Below are 7,949 nucleotides of genomic sequence, written 5' to 3'. Positions count from 1 at the left end.
CCCTGGGTACCTGCTCTGTTATTTACCCGACGTTTTCCTTGAATTTGACTTGCATTTTTTACTTAAACATGTACTTTATTTTTTAATTTTTATTTATTTATTTTTATTTTTTAGGTGAGGCAACCCTTGGTTGACCTCACAGATTGCAAGGACCTTGTCAGTTTACAATCGCTTAATTTATTTATTTATTTATTATACCTACAGTACCTGGTCTTCCTAGGTGGTCTCCCATCCAAGTACTAACCAGTCCCGACCCTGCTTAGCTTCCAAGATCAGATAGGATCGGGGGTGTTCAGGGTGGCATGGCTGTAGACTGTCTTTTCAAGTCTTTTGACAGTTTTTTATAATGACTTTATTGAGATATAAGTCACATACCTTATAATTTATCCATTTAAAGTATACAATTCAATGATTTTGATACATTAATTTTTAAAAATTGTAACCTTTGCGACAGACAACATGGATGGACCTCGAGATAATCATGCTCAGTGAAATAAGCCAGACAAAAAAAGTTAAAAATCACATGATATCAGTTATATGTGGGATATAAACCTAAAAGCAACAAATGAACAGGACAAACAGACTCATGGACATGGACTATAGACTAGTGGTTACCAGATGGTAGGGGGTAAGGGGAGGAGGGAGGAAGGTGGGTAAAGGGGGTCAAATATGTGGTGACAGAAAGAAATCTAACTATGGGAGGTGAACACACAGTGTAAATATATATATGCCTTACTGTTAAAGTGTACAGCTGAAACTTATTGGATTTTGTTAACCAATGTCACCATAAAATAAATTAATTAAAAAAAATTAAAAACAATTTAGGTAAAATATAACAAAATTCGCCATTTTGACTATTTTTAAGTGAACAATTTAGTGACATTAAGCACATTCACACTGTTGTGCAACCACCATTACTGTCTATTTCCAAAACTTTTTCATCATCCCAAGCAGAAACTCTGTAAACGTTAAGCAATAACTCCCCATTTTCCCCTATCCCCAGCTTCTGGTAACATTTCATCTATTTTTATCTCTATGAATTTGTCTATTCTAGGTACCTTATATAGTGGAATCATACAATATTTGTCCTTTTGTGGCTGGCTTTTTCACTTAGTTATTTCACTTAGTATAGTGTTTTCAAGGCTCATTCATTTATAGCATATTTCAGAACTTCATTCTTTTTCTTTGGCTGAATAATATTTCATTGTATGTATATACTATACATTTTTTATCCATTTATCTGTTGATAAACCCTTGGGTTTTTACCAGTTTTTAACATTAGGGTCTGTGTGTCATTTTTGCCCCTGACTTATAAAGTTTTAAAATATGATTTAAAAATGTTTGTTATAATACTACTACTTTATTGGTTATAAGTGTTATAGAATCTTTTACTCTGTGACTTCACTTCACACATGTATTTTGGTACGTTTTAAAGAAGAATTCTTAATTTAAATTCAGTTTTAATGATTTTTCCTTTCAACTAGCACTTTTGGTGTCTTGGTTAAGAATTCTTTGCCTATCCCAATGTCATGAAGATATTCTCTGTTATATTCTAGAAGCTATGCCGCTTACCTTTTCTATTTTGACTCTACATCCCACCTGGATTTGATTTTTTGTGTGTGTGATGAGAGTTTGAAGTGAAGGACTAAAATTTTTTGACATGGTTTACCTATTTACATTTATGTCCAGTCTTTTTGGTTAAATACATTCTTTGATGTGGTTTTACACTTCATTTTACTTTCAGGGTCCGGTACAGTGCCTTACACATGGTAAGTGATCAAGGGATGCTTCTTGGCAGTGGTTGGGCCAGAAAGACTCGTTTCCTGAAAGACACGTAGAGACCCAAACAGAATACTATGAAATCTGACTTTATTCTTAAGTAGTGTTCATTTCTTCTTTTCAGCATGATTTTCTTCTCTCTCTCTCTCTTTTTTTTTTTTGGTTTGTTATCTCCCTCTTCCTCTTCCATTGCCACTGCCATCTTTACCATCGTCATCTCTTTTTTCTTCATTAATAATCATCTTCGTTATCTGGAACTGAGAATAAATTGTAAATCTCATGATTTTAATTTTATTATTATATAGTATTTTTTCTTTAAGAATAATAATTTTAATTGTATAATAGCATTTCATATTGTTGAGTACTTTGCATCATAACCACCTTACATTCATTTTGTATATGGAATATTTTATTTTTATTCAGTCATAATTACATGCAACATTTTTTTTAAAGTTTCAGATGTTCAACATAATGATTTGATATTTGTAAATATTGTGAAATGGCCACTGCAAGAAGTCTAGTTAACATCCAACATCATACATATTGCAAATTTTTACTTGCAATGAGAACTTTTAAGATTTTTCTCTCTTAGCAACTTTCAAATATGCAATACAGTATTATTAACTATAGTTGCCATGCCGTACGTTATGTTTTCATGACTTATTTACTTTATAACTGGATTTTTTTACCTTTTTGAAATTCTCTTTACCCATTTTGCCCACCCCCACACCCTGCTTCTGACAACCACCAATCTGCTCTCTGTATCTGTGAGCTTAGTTTTTTGGTTTTTTTGTGGTTTTTTTTGTTTGTTTTTTAGATTTTATGTGTAAGTGATATTATACAATATTTGTTTTTCTCTGACTTATTTCATTTAGCATAGTGCCCTCAAGGTCCATCCATGTGTCTCAAATGGTAAGATTTCCTTCCCTTTTTTTTTTTTTAATGGCTGAATTGTATTTCATTATGTGTATAGACCACATTCTCTTTATCTGTTAATTTTTGATGGACACTTAGGATGTTTCCATATCTTGGCTATTATAAATAATGTTTCAGTGTACATGGGGGGTGCATATAGCTTTTCGAGTTGGTGTTTGTTTTGTTTTCTTCAGATCAACACCCCAAAGTGGAATCATGTAGTAGTTCTAGTTCTAATTTTTAGGGGAAACTACACACTGTTTTTCACAGTTGGCACACCAATTTTTATTCCCAACATCAGTGCTCAAGGGTTCCCCTTTCTCCATAGCCACACTGAGGTGTCACTCCATACTTTTAACAAGTATGGAGTGACACCTCAGTGTGGTTTTGATTTGCATTTCCCTGATGATTAGTGATATTGAGCACCTTTTCACGTACCTGTTGTTCTCTTTGGAAAAATGTCTATTCAGAGCCTCTGCCTGTTTTTGTTTTTTTTTTTTAATCAGATTCTTTATTTTTTTTTGTTCTTGAGTTATATGAATTCTTTGTATATTTTAGATATTAACCCCTTATATGATATAATATTTTCTCCCATTCCATTAGTTGCCTTTTAATTTTGTTGATGGTTTCTGTCGCTGTGCAGAAGCTTTTTAGTTTGATATAGTTCCACTTGTTTATTTTTGCTTTTGTTGCCTTTGCTTTTGGTGCCACATCAAAAAAATCATCAGTTAGACTAATATCAAAGAGCTTACCACCTGTATTTTCTTCTAGGACTTTTATGGTTTCAGGTCTTACATTTAAGTCTTTAATCATTTTGAGTTAATTTTTGTGTATGATATAAAATAGTGTCCAGTTTAATTATTTTGAATACAGCTGTCCAGTTTTCTGAACACTATATTGAAGAGACTCCCTTTTCTCTATTATACATTCTTGGCTTTTTTTGTTGTAAATTAATTAACCATATATGCGTGGGTTTATTCCTAGACTCTCTGTTCTATTGATCTGTATGTGTGTACAAGGGATTTTAACCTGTGGTCCATAAATAGTTTTCAGAGAAGTCAAAGAAATTTTATTGAAAATATCGTATGTATTTGATATTTTTTTCTTCTGGGGAGAATATATATACTCAACTTCTCGAAGTATATTCTTTTATTTTCCAATAAACCATTGAGAGACCTACTCTGCATACTACTGTACCAGGCAGTGTGGGTTATACAGAGTATTTAATATGGTACTTGGTCTTAAGGAACTTAATACACATGTAACTATAGCTATACTTATAAGTACAGTTACAACTTGGAGATTTATATGAATCAGAAAAGGAGTAATTGTGGAGCAGTTGTCAGAATCATGTGAGGAAATAGAAGTTGCAGATAATGTAGTATTTAAAGTGTCAGGTGGAAGAAAATACAGCCGGATAGTGGCCTTATCCCAGCCGATGAGGCAAGACACCTTTGTTTCTTCTATATTCAGCACTTTTTAAGGAAAAATACCTCCCACCCCCCCAAAAAAGAGGGTTTGTTTTGTTTGAGGCATCAGGAGATAGAAAGATGGAAAAAGTGAGGGTCCAGTCTTCAAGACTTCAGGCTTTAGTCTAAAAGACAAACATAATTCAGCTCATTATGATATAATATGTTACATTAATGGTATGAATTAAGTGTTGTCTGCTGCTCAAATTTCATTCTTGTTTTGACCAAGCCACGCAATTTCCCTAGGTGGTATGGTTCTTGGAGTCTGCAAGTTCTGTAGCTGGCCATTGTCAACAAGTGTCAGAGTGATGGCAGGGAGACTTTGGCACAAAGCAGGTAGAATCTGAGGCAATACTCCTGGTTCCTCAGGACCTACATTGAGTGTGTAAGAAACTGGTAGTGTTTGTGTATCCTGGTGAGGGCACCGATAGAGGTCTGAGGTTAGAAAGAAGTCAGTGTGTGCAGGAATTTCCAGATCAGAGACGAATGGTCAGGACCACTGTACAAAGATGGAAACTGGCACATACCCACCACTATTTCCCCACTCAACACCACCACCACCATTACTGGAAAGAAGACCCCCACAGAGGACTAGTTGTACCTTACTGGTTACCAGTCTGAGTGTAGCCGGCAGAGGTAACTATAGAGCCAGAGAACTTTGTGTGGATATGAGGGCCTCCTCTCCTCTCCTCTCTGCTTTGGGGTAGTTTGAGGACTCTCTCCTTCACTTATTCAGATACCCCATGAAGAAAAGCAGGGGAAAGAAGTCAGAAAGACAGCATTTATCTGAGCCATCCAAAAGAGACATCTATACGATTACTTAAAGAGGCTCTTCAAATGATGACATCAGTCTTAGATGACTAGATCTGACTGAATGCAATTATCTTCCTAACCCCTGCCACCCCTCTGGTTTTGGGGTGTGTTGATGCAAGGTGAGAAACAGTAGGAATATCAGTTTGAGAAAAAATAGACTCCACTTCTTTGCATGTGCTTATTAACAAAGGAATGTAAATTTACTTATTGCTTTCCCCTTGAAAACATCTGGTTGAGATGCATGGCCAATCCCACTGAATCTAGAGTCCTCATCTGGCCAGATGCACACACAAATCTCGAGCTCTGTCCTAGTTTTTAACTTAAGCTGGTGTGCCAACATGGCAGCAAATGTGTAAGCAATTGCAGGAACCATACTACAGTGGTTTACTGAATCTCAATAAATGATCTTTTCTTTCAAGAAAAGCTTCTTTATTTGCTTGATCACTTGGAGTGCTTTTTTTAAATACTTGGATTTGGCAGGCTCTTTTTTTGATACTGAGGTGCCCACAGTGAACTGAATGTGGTTAAACAGCTTGGTATACTGCAGTTGAATAGGCACTGGGCTCATGTGCCAAAGGGTGGCAAGCCAAGTCACTCTGCCTTTAGTGCCAGCTCTGATCAGTTTCAGTTCTGCTCTTGCCACCACGTTGGATGCCTCTCTGTCAACACAATTCTGCTTTTAGTTTTGCAAGTTTTCAGTGATGGGAGGATGTCAAATTTCCTTTGAGATCGTAGCTACTGTCATTGGTTGCCCACTGTGAGCCATGCGTTGTCTAGGTGTTTTATGTGTGTTTACTTATTAATCCTTAAGAGAGACCTGTGAGATAGATGAGTATTAGCCCTCTTTCCGAGTGAGGAAATTGATTGTGCTTGTTGAATAGAATGAGTTTCAGTATCTCAAGTTAAGTGCTTGGAAGATTAAGTAAGATAATACATAAAGTGCCTAATGCTGTGTCAGATAATCAGTAAGTGGATTGCATTTCCTCTTGGAAACTCTTACTTGGCTTTGTGGTGGTTTTGTCTCCATTCTAGGGCCTAATGAGAAGAATTTGGGAAACATTTATATGGGTTGTGAGCAGAACTTGTAAAGACCTTTAGAATCCTAAGCATGAAAGATTATGGTGCCCCTTCCTGTGGAACTCAAAATGAGACACTAATATATAAAATAAGGGTAAGCAAGTTCGACACAGTTGTGTTTTTTCCTTCAAGAGGACTACATTAATCTTTGTTCTGAAATATCAGATATCAGCCTTAAAAATGTTTCTCTCTCCCTCTCTTAGTGCTCCTGCCTTGCCAGTGCCTTAAGTATTTGGTATGCATGTTGGGTAATATAGCACCAGCCATAAGAGAGTTTAAAATTTTATTTTTATTTATAGCAAATACGTAGGTATAGTAGATGATTTATGTGTAATTAAATTCAAAAGGGAATGATTAAAATTATTATATTTATTTCTTTGGGACATTACCAACCAACAAGAAGTTGTGCTTGGCAGTTGTTTTAGACACTGTGGGTGACGAGAAAGGAGAACAAAACTCGGTTTCTGCCTTCATTGAGTGTACAGTTTTCAAGGAGTGATGGGAGGGAACATTTTTTGGATGCTTACTAGGTACTAGTCCTTGAATATACATTATATAATTGATTTTCATCACACCCTTTTATTGTTCCTACTTTATAAACTAGGGTACTGACGTTCGGAAAGGTTAAGTAAGGTCATAGTTCATATCTTTTGGTTTCCAAACCTACCTTCTTCCTGCTTCAGGAAAAAGAGAACAAAAAAATACTATCGTTTCTACTTGAAATCCTCCTTTCTCCTCTTTTTTTTCTGAGCCTGGAAAAGAATGCTTATGCTTCCAGATGCAGGTTAGATGTTACCTCTCAGGTGGTATCTCTGCGCTGGCTTTTTCCTTCCCTGTCTCCATAGAACATTGTTCAGACTTTAGCTGGTCCCCATGTACTGTAATATACACAACTCTCCTCTTTGTTAAACCCTCATCTCCCTTCCATACCTCTTGCACTGTGCCTGATACACAGCCAGTGCTTAATAAATATTTGTTTCATATAATGGTCTTTGTATATTGTTCAGGCTATAAGTGCAACTGGAGTTGAGAGAGACTTTATGGGACAGGCGGAAACTGAGTCTCGCAGCATCTGAATAGGTTTCAGTCTAGCAGAGAAAAAGCCAGGCATATCAGATTGGGGAGGGAGGGGACAGGGATGCCATCAGAAGCTGTCACATGGAAAGGAGCATTGCTAGTTCCTGTTACAAAGTAATGTGAGTTAAATTTAGATGCCACATTTATTATTTCAGCTCTTTGAAAACTTCTCCTAATAATATCTCTTTTTTTGTTTCCTCAAAATTAATTATCTTTTTGTAGCTATGGTAACTCATTTGAAGCTCTATTATGCTTCTAATCTGTACACATTGGACTATTTGTTTGAGCATTCTAAACATTTTCCTGCATAGTCAATAAAAATTTTGTGTTTACAACGTTCTCTTCCTTTTGGTGAAAATTGGCTTTTCCCTTTAGCTCTCTAAAATTGATTTTAAAAAGAATTAGGAATGACAGCTTGACTGATAAATTACCATAGGTGACCAACATCTTTGTCACAAATGTTCATGCCATTATTTGCTTGTACTGACATATTGCAAGGCAGTTTTTACTTTGAGAAATTTTGAACATGTGACATGAAACACTTAACCCTGCTTTCCCCAATTTCCTCAGCTCTGAGGACCCCTGTACTCCTCCACTTCTAAGGACTCCCACACCTCTTGCCCAACCTCCCTCTTGGACTCCTGCAGCCCAGTGGGACATCCTCTGTGCCTCTCGCCTGGCTCTGGTCCAGCCAGTTACACTTCTGTGTTTGCACCTGTTCTTTTAATGGGGTGCTGCTTATTCTGTCGCTATAACCTTCCTAGCTCCTGCCTAGTGTCAGACTGTTCCTTATGTCCCCTTTCTCTCTCCCCGCGCCTC

General features: G+C 36.5%; 1 protein-coding gene and 1 pseudogene across 2 annotated transcripts in view; one reads left to right on the top strand and one right to left on the bottom strand.

Moving 5' to 3' along the window:
* Positions 1-7,949, top strand: part of IGSF11 (immunoglobulin superfamily member 11) — a 119,959-nt gene that overhangs the window by 11,446 nt on the left and 100,564 nt on the right. The gene's annotated exons all lie outside the window — the stretch shown is intronic.
* LOC112485250 lies at positions 196-314 on the bottom strand (annotated as a pseudogene).

This window comes from Pteropus alecto, unplaced genomic scaffold (genome assembly GCF_000325575.1).
Source record: "Pteropus alecto unplaced genomic scaffold, ASM32557v1 scaffold270, whole genome shotgun sequence".
Taxonomy (NCBI): Eukaryota; Metazoa; Chordata; class Mammalia; order Chiroptera; family Pteropodidae; genus Pteropus; species Pteropus alecto.
The sequence above is the reverse complement of the archived record's forward strand: the minus strand, read 5'-3'. Positions and strand labels throughout refer to the sequence as shown.